The following is a 14,435-nucleotide window of genomic DNA, read 5'->3' on the forward strand; positions in this document are numbered from 1 at the left end:
AACGCAACCGCAATGCCTATGATAACCGTAGGTTTTTGAACAAATGATTGAAGACTCAATACAATCAATTCTTCTAAGTGTCCTTTCCTTTGTTTTTTATATTGCCGGGTTATCAGGTACAAGAATTAAGTCTTTGGTTTCTTGATTCAGCCGTTTTTAATCACATGACTAATTAAAAAACATGCATTTGTTGATTTGCAACCTTGCCCCTTAAATCAATCTGTCATTGCTGCCAATGGTAAAAAATTACCAATTCAAGAAGTTGGTACAGTTTGTTTATCGAATAATCCTACAAAATCCATTTGCATCCCTAATACATTTTATAACTCTGTCCATGACGACCGGTCATAGCTGATCCCAAACCCGGATAAAGGAGGAGGGTTGCATTAGGTTGTCAGCCAGCATTAAACTATGGCAAATATTCAATGAATGAATCCATTAAACTATTGTGCTAATGCTAGGTTGTTCCCCGGAAGGAAAGCGTTGCAGGGTCCGGCTGTAACGTCTCGGCAAGGACCGCTACATCTCCAGAACTCGGGTATAGTGATAAATATGTAAGAGTTCGCGTTACATGATCCGACTATAACGTCTCAGCAAGGACCGCTACATCTCCATGAGAACTTGGGTGTAGTGTTAAATAGGCAAGAGTTCTCACACCATAGGTTGGATAAGAACAAATATGATAGGAAAATTAATAATCTAAGATTTGGAACATGGAACATAGGAACTCTCACTGGTAAATCAATGGAGGTAGTAGATATGATGATTAGAAGAAAAATTAGTATTTTGTGTGTACAAGAGACAAAATGGACAGGCGAGAAAGCAAAGATGATAGAGAACTCGGATTTTAAGTTATGGTACACTGGAAAGAGTAAAGCAAGAAATGGAGTGGGTATTATTGTAGATAATTTGTTAAATGATGAAGTTGTAGGAGTAGTTAGAAAAGGAAATAGAATTATAGTCCTTAAGATAATAGTGGCGAAAGAAACTATGAACATAATTAGTGTATATGCACCACAAGTAGGATTAGATGAAGCTACCAAATCAAGGTTTTTGAAGGACTTAGATAAAATATTATAAAATATTCCACTAAATGAAATGATTTTAATAGGAGGTGATCTAAATGGGCATGTCGGAGTGAAAAATGAGGAATATGAGAGAGTACATGGGAGTTATGGGTTTGGAACGAGGAATGAGGAAGGAAAAACTATATTAGATTTTACGATAGCATATGACCTTATATTAGCTAATACGTTTTTTAAGAAAAGAAAAGAACACTTAATCACATTCAAAAGTGGGAATAATAAATCGCAAATTGACTTTCTTATGATTAGGAAGAAGGATAGAAAGATTTGTAAAGATTGCAAAGTCATCCCTGGAGAAAGCTTAACTACCCAACATAGGGTAGTAGTGTTGGATATACGCCTCAAACATAGTATCAATAAAAAGAAAATATATACAATTCATAAAATTAAGTGGTGGAAGTTAAAGGATGGGAAGCAAAATATATTTAAGGAGAAGGTTGAAGTACAAGCATTAGGTGAAATATACGATGACTCTAATACAAAATGGGATAAGATGGTATCAAAGTTGAAAATAGTAGCTAAGAGTGTACTCGGTGAGTCAAAGGGGCATGCACCATTAAGTAAAGAATCTTGGTGGTGGAATGAGAAAGTACAAGAGAAAGTGAAGGAAAAAACGAATAGCTTATAAGGAATTATATATTTGTAAGAACGAGGAAAACTTGAAAAAAATATACAATAGCCAAGAAAGAAGCTAAGAAAGTAGTAAGTGAAGCAAAAAATGAAAATTTTGAACGGTTATATCAAAAATTGGATACAAAAGAAGGGGAAAGAGACATTTATAGAATAGCTAAAGTGAGAGAAAGGAAAACAAGAGATCTTAGCCAAATAAAATATATTAAAGATGAATGTAATAGGGTATTAGTAAATGATGGAGAAATAAAAGAGCGGTGGAAGAGGTATTTTCATCAACTTTTTAATAAAGGTGACCAACTTAACTTAGGTAATTTAATTAGGTCAAATGAGCATAGAAATTTTAATTTTTATCGTAGAATTCAAACTTCAGAAGTAAAATAAACTTTAAATGAGATGCACAATGGAAAAGTCGTTGGTCCAGATGATATTCCGATAGAGGTATGGAAGTGCTTATGGAAACAAGGTATTGAGTGGCTTGTAAAATTATTTAACATGATATTGAAAACGAAAAAAAATGTTTGATCAATGGAGGATAAGTACTCTAGTTCCCTTATATAAGAATAAGGGAGACATACAAAATTGTGCAAACTATAGGGGTATTAAACTAATGAGTCATACTATGAAACTTTGGGAAAAAGTAATAGAAAAAAGATTAAGGAAAGAGACAACAGTGACAGAAAATCAATTTGGGTTCATGTCTGGAAAGTCGGCAATAGAAGCTATACATCTTCTTAAACAATTAATTGAAAAATATCGGGAGCAAAAACAAGATCTACACATGGTATTCATTGACTTAGAAAAAGCTTATGATAGAGTCCCAAGAGAAATTATATGGAGAATTTTAGAAAAGAGGGGTGTTAGCGTAACATATATTGAACTAATTAAGGATATGTATGAGGATATAACGACCAGAGTAAAGACTTCAGGCAGAGTAACTGAAGCATTTCCAATAAAGATAAGGTTACATTAAGGATCAGCTCTAAGTCCCTATCTTTTTACACTAATTATGGACAAACTCACTGCGCACATTCAAGATACAGTACCGTGGTGCGTGTTGTTTCATGTTTGTAGATGATATTATTTTGGTAGATGAGACACGTGAAGGAGTAAATGCTAAACTAGAATCTTGGAGGGAAACACTAGAAGGGAAAGGTTTTAAGCTTAGTAGATTAAAGACAGAATATATAAAATTTAAGTTTAGCAATATTAGAAGTAATGAAACAATTGTTAAGATAGGAGATGACGAGTTGCTCAGAACAGAAAGATTTAAGTATTTAGGATCATTTTTACAAAATGATGGAGGGATTGAGAGAGATGTCTTACATAGAATACAAGCAGGATGGGTGAAATAGAGGGGAGCGTCGAGTGTTTTATGTGACCATAAAGTACCTCTTAAACTTAAAGGTAAGTTCTATAAAACCGCAGTTAGACCTGTTATGTTATATGGAGCTGAATGTTGGGTTATGACTCGAGCACATGAGCAGAAGATGGGAGTTGCAGAGATGAGGATGTTAAGGTGGATGTGTGGACATACGAAGATGGACAAAATAAGAAATGGGAGTACTAGAGAGAAAGTCGGAGTTGCATCTATTGAAGAAAAACTCCGAGAGACACGTTTAAGATGGTACGGACGTGTACTTAGACGACCAATAAATGCTCCAGTTAGGCGATGTGAAACTATGATAAACATGCATATCAAACGAGGAAGAGAAAGACCAAAAAAGACTTGGTTAGAAATAATAAAATAAGATAAAATTTATTTAAATATAGATGATGATATAATAGGAGATAGAGCTCAATGACGTAAAAGGATTCATATAGCCGACTCCACCTAGTGGGAAAAAGCTTGGTTGTTGTTGTTGTTGTTATCCCTAATACATTTTATGTTCCTCGATTGATAGCTAATTTGATTTCGGTTGGACAACTTATTGATTGCAATTGTCTAGTTCAATTTTCCTCTCATGGTTGTGATGTGCAAAACCTTAAAACGAGACAAGTGATTATGAAGGGGCATACATATGGGTGTTTGTTTCATCTTGATCTCAATCAAAAAAAGAGTCCTCCATTTTGTTTTACAGTCACTTCATCAACTTCCACCTCACATGAGGAAAATACTTGCATCTTTGGCATCATCGGTTGAGCCACCCACATGCTAGTCAATTAGAATCTATACTCAAATAGACGCTTCTTAAAAATAGGTTGACTATCAAGAATAATGTCTTTAAACATTGTTAGACTTGTGTTCTTGGTAAATTTGCTAATCACCTTTTGCTTCTAGTACAACTGAAGTTGACGCACCTTTTGATCTTATTTATTGTGATTTGTGGGGACCTTCACGTATTTTATCTAGACTTGGGTACAAATATTTTCTTCTATTTATTGATCATTTTACTCATTTTACTTGGGTATATTTCTTGCATGCTAAATCTGAACTAGTAGATATTGTCCAAAATTTTGTCACTATGATAGAAACACAATTTGGAAAAATAATCAAATTGTTTTGGTCAGATCTAGGTGGAGAGTTTTGTGCCTCAAAACTTATTCACTTCTTTAGTAAAAAGAATATTTTAACTCAACAATAGAACTCCCGAACAAAATAGAGTAGTAGAATGGAAAATCATCATTTTGTTGAAATTGCTCAAACTCTTTTGCTTGAGTCTTTTGTTCTATCTCAATTTTGGGTAGAAGTGATTCATACAGCTATTCATCTTATTATAGGCAGTCTCTCCCTTACTTCGTAATCAATCTCCATTCTCTATTCTTTTCATAAATCACTAAATTACATGCATCTTCATATCTTTGGTTGTACTTGCTTTGGGTTGCTCCCACCCCATGAATGACATAAACTATCTGCCAAGGCTACTAAATATGTTTTTTATCAATTATAATGATAAACAAAAAGGTTATATTTGTTAGTGATCCTGTCTGAGAAGCTAGATAAAACGGAGAGCCGAGAGAAAAAACATACTGCTGATGAAAAATAATAGATATGGAACGCCGATCCGAGAAACCCAAAGCGGATCCAAGAAGATGAAGCCACAAGAGTGTCCTCTCGATGCAAGATACCAATGGCGATGAAGAGATCCGATCGAAGAACACCCAGATTCGGAGGTCCCAAGGCTTCCTGCGCACAAGAGACCAACCAATACTACCGTCAGTGACCTAAGACCGGGGTGGGAATCCCTGGCTAGGCCCTCCGACGCTCAAGTCAGTGATCTCTCTTGGTGTGGAAGAAGGAGGAAGAAGATGAACAGTAGAAAAATTAGGGTTATGTCTCGGTCGACACTAGTTTACTCACTTGAAAGTATATCCCGGTCGATATTGGCCTTCCTTCTTAAAGGTATGTTTCGATTGATATTAGTCTACTCATTTGGAAGTATATCCCGGCCGATATTGTCCTGCTTCCTTTGAGGCATATGTCGGCCGATATTGACCTACCTCCTTAAAGGTATATCTCAGTCGACACTAGTTTACTCACTTGGCAATATATCCTGGCCGATGTTGTCATGCTTCCTTTGAGGCATATGCCGGCCGATATTGACCTACCTCCTTTGAGGTTATCTCGGTTGACACTGATCTACTCCCTCGGAAGTATATCCCGACCGATATTGTCCTACTTCCTTTGAGGCATATCCCGGCCGATATTGGCCTTCCTTCTTAGAGGCATATCTTGGCCAATATCGGCCTATCTCTTTTGAGGTATATCCCGACCGATATTGACCTATCTTCTCTGTTTGGTTATTTCCTTTCCCTTCCTTATTGGGGACCCATGAAACCTAACCCATATTACTAGCCTTCCCTTCAAGTCTAGTTGAAGGTGTTGGTGCAATATCCGTCAGGTCAAGGTTGACCTAGTTGACCAAGCTTGAGTCTTGGTCATGGTTTCGATGTTTGACAATACAGGTAGACACATGGACAATGTAGGTGCAGTTGTCTATGTGGGAAGAGTTTGATCAGGGACTGATCAGTGTGGATGAAGAAGAGTCAAGTAGGTCAAAGTTGACTGGATACTTGATGAGGAAAGTCCTAGTGAGTGAAGCTAGGTGAAAGTCCTGATGAGTGAAGCCAGGCAGTTGGAAAGTCCTGGTGAGTGAAGCCAGGTAGAAGAGAAAGTCCTAGTGAGTGAAGCTAGGCAGTATGAAAGTCCTGGTGAGTGAAGCCAGGCAAGGAAAATCCAGATGGGTCAAGGTTGACCAGACATTTGGTGAAAAGTCCAAGTAGGTCAAAGGGATTGATCGGATACTTGGCACAAGGAAGAAAAGACCAAGTAGGTCAAAGGGATTGACCGGATACTTGGCAAGAAGAAAAAAGTCCAAGTGGGTTAAAGAGATTGACCGGACACTTGGTGAGAGAGTCCTAGCTGGTCAAGGGTGACCGGATGCTAGGTTTTATGTACCAACAAGTCATGGTTGACCGGATGTTGGTTTGGGAGGCTTGAGACTTGGTTTTGGGTAAAAACCAAGAGCTGAATCAATCAGTGGATTGATTAGTGGATTGATCAGTGGATTGATCAGTGGATCGATCCAGGCTTTTCCCAGCAAACAGAAAGCCTCTGGATCGATCAGTGGATCGATCTAGGCCTCCGGATCGATCAGTGGATCGATCCAGGCTTTTCCCAGCGAACAGAAAGCTTCCGGATCGATCAGTGGATCGATCCAGAGGTCTCAATCGATTAGTGGATCGATTGGGACGCTGCTGCTTCGCGCGGTAAGCGCTGGATTGATTCCATAGCACAGAGGCACTCTGGATCGATCCGTGGATCGATCCAAAGCCTCCCCAATCGATTGGGAGCAATCCAATCGATTGGGATTCGACCGTTGGCGTCGTTTATAGCTGTTGGCGTGCGATTCCTTCAGCAGAACTTCACCGATTCATTCCAGATTCATCACAGCTCCTCCCCAGCACTCTCTAAGCTCCTCACCGCCACTTCTTGAAGGTTCTTGGAGGTTCATCCAAGTCAAGAGGCGAGTTGCAACGAGAAGAAGAAGAAGCTAGGGTTTTTACTGCATCTCTTGTAAGCTTTTGCTTATTCTTTACTACCCTTTCTTCTACTTGTATTAAGAGTCTTGTAGGGCTTCTCCGCCTTCGGTAGTTACCGAAAAGGAGTGTTTATTAGTGGAGGTGTGTGTGTGCGCGTGGATCCTTGGACTAGTCACCTCTTGTGAGGTGGATACCAAGTAAAATCCTATTGTTAGCATTGTTGTAGTTTTGTTTCTTTGTATTCCGCTGCGCATCACTTTGAAGAAACAAGCAATGAAGCACGACGAGCACACGCGAAGCTATTCACCCCCCCTCTAGCTACTTTTCGGTCCTAACAGAAGGAGGTGTAGACGACTGACTAGACATAAGTCTGATTTTGTTTTTTCCTACCCGTGACTCTGCCACAGATATTGAAGTGACCTTACAAATTTTATGTACAGCTATCTCGTGGCTCTGTGTACAGTGATCCCGTGAACCTTAGTATAGTGATTCCTTGGGTCATTTAATCCTTTAAATAGGGCTACAACCTTCTATTCGTTCATCGCCTACCTCAGTTCTTTTCCTTCCTTGCTGATCTTTCCTGCTACGAGTATGGCCTTGGATCCCCCTCTTTGGGGGCGACTTTTGTTGGACAAGGCGAGATCTATATATGAGTTTATTCAAGTTTTTGCTTCGGCTAACTCTAGGGTTCGAGGAACTGTCCCAAGAGATGAAGTTTCTCAAAGTCTAGAATTTTCATCCAAAGGTGTCAATGCTCTGAAGGCTCAAGAAACTTCAGAGAGGTTTTTGTTACTCATGGAGGGACAACCACATAGCCCCTGGGTATTAATATGAACGCGTAGCCCATGTTACCCTTAGGCTAAGTTTGGTGGCTCTAGTTGCAGAACTCCAGGGCTTGAGGAGGGGAGAGGCTCTTTCAGTCACCTTTGCACCATGGCCTGAATAAATCCATCCCCTTCCCCTTGCCCTTGAATCTTTCTTCTTCATAGTTGTCTTCGTCCCGGGCAAAATATTACCACTTCTGCGCCTTGACAAGCTCGGACAAGCTTCCTCTGTGCTAGGTAAAATGTTCCCACTTCTGCTCCATGGGAAGTTTGACTTCAGTGGGACTGAAATTTTCTAAGCATCTCAAGAGCTTATGTTTGTAATTTTTGTTATCTGTTTGAGGTTTAATGTTCTGAGGGGAAATGTAATATTATGTATTTGATCATATTCTAAGTGTAAAAACAATCTTTTGTATTGAATCGAGTGACTCTATTGAATCCTTCTAATTCATAAGAATAAATGTGATGTTGTGCTCATTATCCCTTCGTATATCCTATGTTTTGTTATCTCGACAAATATTTTTCATTTATCATGGCCACGACTATCTTGACCGCTGGAATACTTCCCTATTATAGCTAACCTTATACCGACCGATATTAGCTTATCTATCATAAACAAGAGGATCTCGGTCGATGTTATACTTATCTATTATAACTGACATTATACCGACCAGTATTAGCTTGTTGACCACAAACAATGTTATTTAAACCGATATTATACTTGTCTAGCATAGCCAAAGTTATATCGGCCGATATAAATAAAATTATCTTGATTAATGCTAGTTTGCACCTTATAATGATATTAATTTAAAATCTATTATGCGCCTAAATCGCTCTCCTTAAATTTTCTTGTCCTTAGCCTAGGCTTAGTCAAACTCAATCCCTCTCCCTTTATTATGCCTCGTTAACTACGTCTCCTTTCAAAACTTCCTGGTTGGTGATTGGCTCTTCCTTTGGTAAGAGAATGTTGGAAGCGTATACCGAAATGTTACCAACCCCGGCGTGATCCGATCTGTCGCATCCAGCATAAATATTTTTTATGATTATGTGACACATACTTTCTCTCTTTGCCACGTCATGTAAGCCTTTGCCCTTTTTTCTGTAATCCTCAGCGTCTACTGAGATAAAAATGCTTTGATCTGACGACGGCTGTGTGTTTTTCAAACCCTAAACCCTTTGTCTTCTTTTCAACTTTGTCCCTTCTTTTCTTACCTAAGCGTTCTTTTCTTGCTGCAGCTTTCGACCAAACCTCGTGCTCACCGTTTTTCCGCGATCTCCTTTGTTGCTTTCAGTAAGTAATCTGTTGTTCTGCTAGCCTCTACTCTTATCTATGGCTGAGGAAGCAATTGCCCCTTGGTATGTCCAAATGTCTTCTTCCTTTGATAAAAGTGCTAGACTCACCATCGGTCATCAATATGAAATTCCTCGGGAGTATAGCATATTAATCCCAAAACCAGATGATCGTCCTCATCGTCCCCCTGCTAATTGCGTGACTTTTTTCAAGGATTAATTGATTGGAGGTTTAAGGTTTCCCATTCCTCCTTTCCTGATCGAAATAAGCCAGTATTTTGATATTCCACTGCAATAGTTTGCCCCTAACGCTTTTTGTTATCTATGTGGTGCTTACATGCTATTTCGTTTGCTAGATATTCCTCCTACTCCTCAAAATTTCTTCATGTTTTCTTATCCCAAGTGTTCGGAACCTGGTGTTTTCTTGTTCCATTCACGAACTAAAATGGTTCTTTTTGAGGATATGCCCTCGTCTCTTAAAGTTTGGAAATCCCGCTTCTTCTTCATAAAGTTTCCCGGACCCATTCCTTGGTCTTATGCTTGGAAATCCTCCTTACCCTCTTTGCCCAATGTCAGAGAGTTCCATCTCCATCCTTCTTTTCCTATTTATTGTGAAAAGTTGTTAAATCGTCGACTTTCTATTCTCAAGTGGCTGAGAGGCGATCTTCTATACTTGTTTGGCCTAAGCCCCGTCAAACCTGATACACAAGGATCTTTAGGTAAAACCCTGTTTCTTTCTTGTTGATTTCAACTAACTAAACTATTTTTCTTTTCTATGTAGTGGAGAGCTTTTATGACGCTTTGATTGATGAAGAACTGCGTCTGGAGGAGGACGCAATTCGTGCCAAAGAAAAAGAGCTTCTGGCTGCTATTACTCCGCCGCCTTCAATCGAAGAACCGGCTCCTTTAGCTGAGGTACCCACTCTTCGGGAGTTCTTGAGGCTCCTGAAGGTCTTCCTGCAGAAATCTCTGTTGTTTCTTTACCCGCTGTTGCTTCTCCAGTGGTTGTTGCTACCTCATCGTCCGCTCCTCTTCCTATCATTGAACTCACGTCTCCTGGTAGCCCAAGTAAATTGATAGCTGAAATTGCTATCGGTAAGTGTCCGGGGCGCAAACTTACCAGGGTTCCTCCGTCGAAAAGGAGGCTTATCCTTCCTGCTGACGAACTGGTTTCAGAAGGTTTTGTTCCTGCTGACCTTCCTTCTGATGAGCCTACGCTGGCTGAATTTTACCCTTCTCTTAGTTTTCCTGCCTCACCTTTCTCCAATGCCAATGCTTCTGGCAATGTCTCTTTCACCTTTCCATTGTCTATTCCAGCGTCCGGATCTTTACCCTCCTCACCTTCTTCTTATTTAGTCTTTGCTCCTCCATCTATTCCTACTTCGTCCTTCTCTGCTGGTTCTTCTACTATTCCTATCCTCCCCATATTGCTAGGAGGTTCCTTCGCCAGCGCTTGGGATGAAGTTCGTCCCTTTTTTGAAGAACTCACTACTCCCGACACAATTGATCGTTTCTCCCATAATGAGAATCAGGTATATTTACTAACGTCTACTTTCTATTTCTTAGCGATTATCTTATGACCCTTTATTATATTTCTAGCGATGGATAGAAAACATGGGCTTATCTCAGCTGATGCACAATTTATACAACGAGAACAAGAAGCTGAGATCTGAGAATGATAATCTGAGACAACAGGTTATTGAGTTATCTTCTACCGCATTTTCTGCTGCTGCCAAGAAACAACTTGAAGCTCAGATTGAAAGTCTCCAAGCACAATTCCAATCAGCTACGAATCCTAACGAAGAATTAACTTCCAAAATTGGTGAACTAAAGGTTGATTATGAAGCAGAATTGGATGAAAAACTTAAAGTCCTACAGCTGAAGGAAGATGAAATAACTTCCTTGAACACCTCCCTTAATTCAGTTAAAATCGAGGTTTCTGTCAAAGAAAATGAACTGAAGACTTCCCAAACGGCTCTGGTGGTCTATAAGGTGAACGAAGATACTCGTTACAAGGAACGAGCCACCATCATGATTGAATCTCCTGAATTCAATAGGTCGATCGTGAAGTCAATCTTAGCAGCCTTTACTGCGGGAGCTAAAGGGGCGATTCAACAATTGCTAGAGGAAAACGACTTATCTCGCGATCCTCCTTCCAACTTCCTAAATCGTCGCAAACTTATTGAGGACAAGCCTCCTGATCTATTCCCTCAGCTGACCTTAGTATGACTTTCTTTTCTTACTTAAATTCGAATCCCTGTAAAGGAGGACCAAAACTTTGTGATGACAATCTAGCGAACTCATGTAAAGTTGATTATCCCTTTTCATTGTTAAATTTACTCTTCCTTATGACGATCGTCTGTTTTGTTTAAATATGTTAAATGTCGCTTGGCTGGTCATCATAAAACCTCACCTAACATATTATTATGTTTATCTATTTAGACTGTTCCATCATGACCGGGCGATATATATCAATGCTGACAAATACCGTCTGATACTTTATAGATTAATTGTGTCTCGTTCGATCTAGTACAGTCTATTGCGATATTCTCAATATCGGTCAATTTGTTCTATTTGATTGATTTACGCTCATATCTACGTATGTCATCTTATGTATTAACCAAATTTTATATGGTTTTATCATAGTGTATGCCATTTGACTTATCATGATAAGCCTTTGGTCGACATATTGGAATGACATTTATCTCGGCTGATCTATTATGATCGCCTGATTCATATTTATGAATCTCGTCCGGTATCCTTTAACCAAGTCCTATCTATTAACTAATACCTTGTACCCAACTTTTGCCTGGTCTTATTATGTCCCTTTGGGTTTGTTATTTTATTAGACAAATAATCCGAACTTATAGCACTTTACCAATTTTTCTTTATATTCGTAAGACTTTCTTAAGAATTAAAATTATATCTAGGGAAACTTTTCGCATTTTTCGAGGAAGATTACTTAACTCCACCTCTCTTTCTCAGGATCCATTCCCCTTTTTTAGAATTTGATTTTATCCTTTAATGTTACCACCCCTTTATGACGATTGAGTACTTTTCCTTTTCTTGTTTCCTTCTGCTATCTCTGTTTGGGGGTTTTAGCACAGGACCGAAAGGAAAACAAGGGTTTTAAGAAGTTCTCTCCCGCTTTCCTACTTTTCTCTTCATCTCCCTTGATTCATCTTCCTTCTACTGTTTCACAATGGCAACTTCCCCTCCTGCGTGGTTTCTTTCGTGTGTTTCCTGTTGGTGCAGGAAGCATCCGACGATCGAACCTAAGTTTTGATAATGGCAAAGGGATTCAAAGTTAAGATTCTCTGTTATCTAACATGTTGAATGAGTATTTCAGGAAAGTCCTAACTGCGGTTAGGCAGGTGAAAACCCTAGGGGGTAGTAACCCTAGGTCCTAGGGGGTGGTAACCCTAGGTGGAGAAAAGTCCTAGCTGCGGTTAGGCAAAGGGAAAACCCTAGGGGGTGGTAACCCTAGGTCATAGGGGGTGGTAACCCTATGCGGAAAGTCTTGGCAGGTCGATGGCTTCAGGCAAAAGTCCTAGGGGGTGGTAACCCTAGGTGGAAAGTCCTGGTGTCGCGAACCAGGTGAAAGTCTGGACTAGCCGGGAAGCGGATGTCCAGCAGAAAGTCCGGGAGCGTCGAGTGCTGAGCAAAAGTCCAGTCACCGGCAACAGGTAAATCTCCGAGTGGAGTAGGTGAGGACGCGTTCCCCATAGAGGGAACAATAGGCGTCAGGTCGACCTAGGGTTTCCGGTAGGAAACCCGAAGTCAGACTCGGATAATCACATCTATTATGTTTTATGTGCTAACTTTGTGCTGCAGGTATATTTGGGATTAATGTATCTTGTAGGGACCAAAGTGCAAAGATTAACCTCGGATGAGCAGTGTCCGAGGCGCCTCCATGGAGCTTGGAGGGCAGGGCTGAAGGCGCCTCGGTTGGCTACGGAGGTGCCTTGGAAAGCGCCTTGAAGACCCATGAAGGCGCCTTTAAGGTGATAAGGCGCAGAATGGTCAGCGCTCATCTGCACGGTGGACTCGGAGCTATGGAGGCGCCTTGAGAGGCCTTCAAGGCGCCTTGGATGCCCTTTATAAGGGGACTTCGAGCAGCATTGAACAACAACAACTTCCAAGCTTCCATTCTGCTGTGTTCTGCTCAAGTACTGCTTCCGAAGTGCTGTTGCAACATTCCGACGACCCGGAGCTCAGATTTCTTTTCTACTACTGTTGTCGGTATAATTTTAATTGCAGTTACATTTGTAATTAGTTTGTAATATTCATACGAGTTTATAGTTGTTGCCCACGGAAAGCGATCAAGGATCACGGGCCTTCGAGTAGGAGTCGACCTAGGCTCCGAACGAAGTAAACGACCGTGTCTCTGTGTTTGTGTTTATTTACATTTCCGCTGCGTATTTTACTCCGATAGTTTTTTTCGATAATCGAATGAATTAGCCACGAGCGCTATTCACCCCCCCCCCCCCCTCTAGCGCCTCTCGATCCAACATTTCTGACCTTATAGAGACAGAGGAAGTGGATTTAAAGGCAAGCTATGGTTTTCCTTTTTATATAGCCTGTCCTGCTCCTCAGGATAGTCCACATCTTCCTCCTTTAGGGTGTATATCTATCTTCCGAGATCAAGTCCTACAAGGTTTTCGATTTCCTCTTCACCCTTTTTTTCTAACGTTAGCCTCTATTTTAACATTCCGCTCAATCAGTTTGTCCCTCAGTCCTTTTCTATCCTTATGGGTTTTCTCGGGGTATCTAAACTGTTAGATTTTCCCTTATCTCCTCATCTTTTTCATCACTTTTTTGTTCCTCGTCGAGTAGATGTTGGTGTTTTCAAATTCCAATCTCGTCCCAAGGCCATTTTGTTCAACCGAATTCCTCCTCAGGGGGAATGGTATCACAAATTTTTCTATATGTGTCTCCCTTGTCCTCCTCCGTTTTCTATTCAATGGATATATGATCTACCTCCGCTTCCTAGTACCCATAATCTCCTTAACGATCCCTCTGTTGCCTTTGCCTTATCTAAACTGAGGGGAGCAAAATTCAGCTTGCCGCATCTAATTGTGGAGGGTTTGATGTTTCCTTTTGGGATAGGAAATATTGACACTCCCTTGGATGGCTCTTTTGGTACGTATAAACATTTCACTCCGCATTTACTGATTAGTATATCTCTTTTATAATGGTGTTTAATTCCTGTGTTTCAGCTGATGCTCTTCTTCCATCTTTTATGTACAAGAATCCTACTATGACTAAGTCCTTTATTAATAATCTTGGAGAAGAGTGGTTGCAAGCTCGCCGGGCTAATCCTAATTCCTCCACCTTAGGCTTGCTATCCGAAGAAGAGCGACAGACAGAGGCTGTCGCAGCCATGGAAGAGGAAGAAGAAGAGCCTTTTATTGCTTTAGTCAAAAAGCCAAAGCTTACTGAGGATGCCCCCTTTGGCGATCTCTTTGGTACTTTTGTGCAAGCTCCTCTTGTTCAGGCGCCCATTTCTCTTGAGAGAGGTAAGGCACCGATAACTCCTACCCATATTATCTCTAATCCTTCTCTTAGGATGATGAGACCTGGTATGCTCATCCCCTCTTCTTGTGCTATTATTTCAGCTCCT

This window comes from Zingiber officinale, chromosome 3B (genome assembly GCF_018446385.1).
Source record: "Zingiber officinale cultivar Zhangliang chromosome 3B, Zo_v1.1, whole genome shotgun sequence".
In the NCBI taxonomy this organism is placed as follows: domain Eukaryota; kingdom Viridiplantae; phylum Streptophyta; class Magnoliopsida; order Zingiberales; family Zingiberaceae; genus Zingiber; species Zingiber officinale.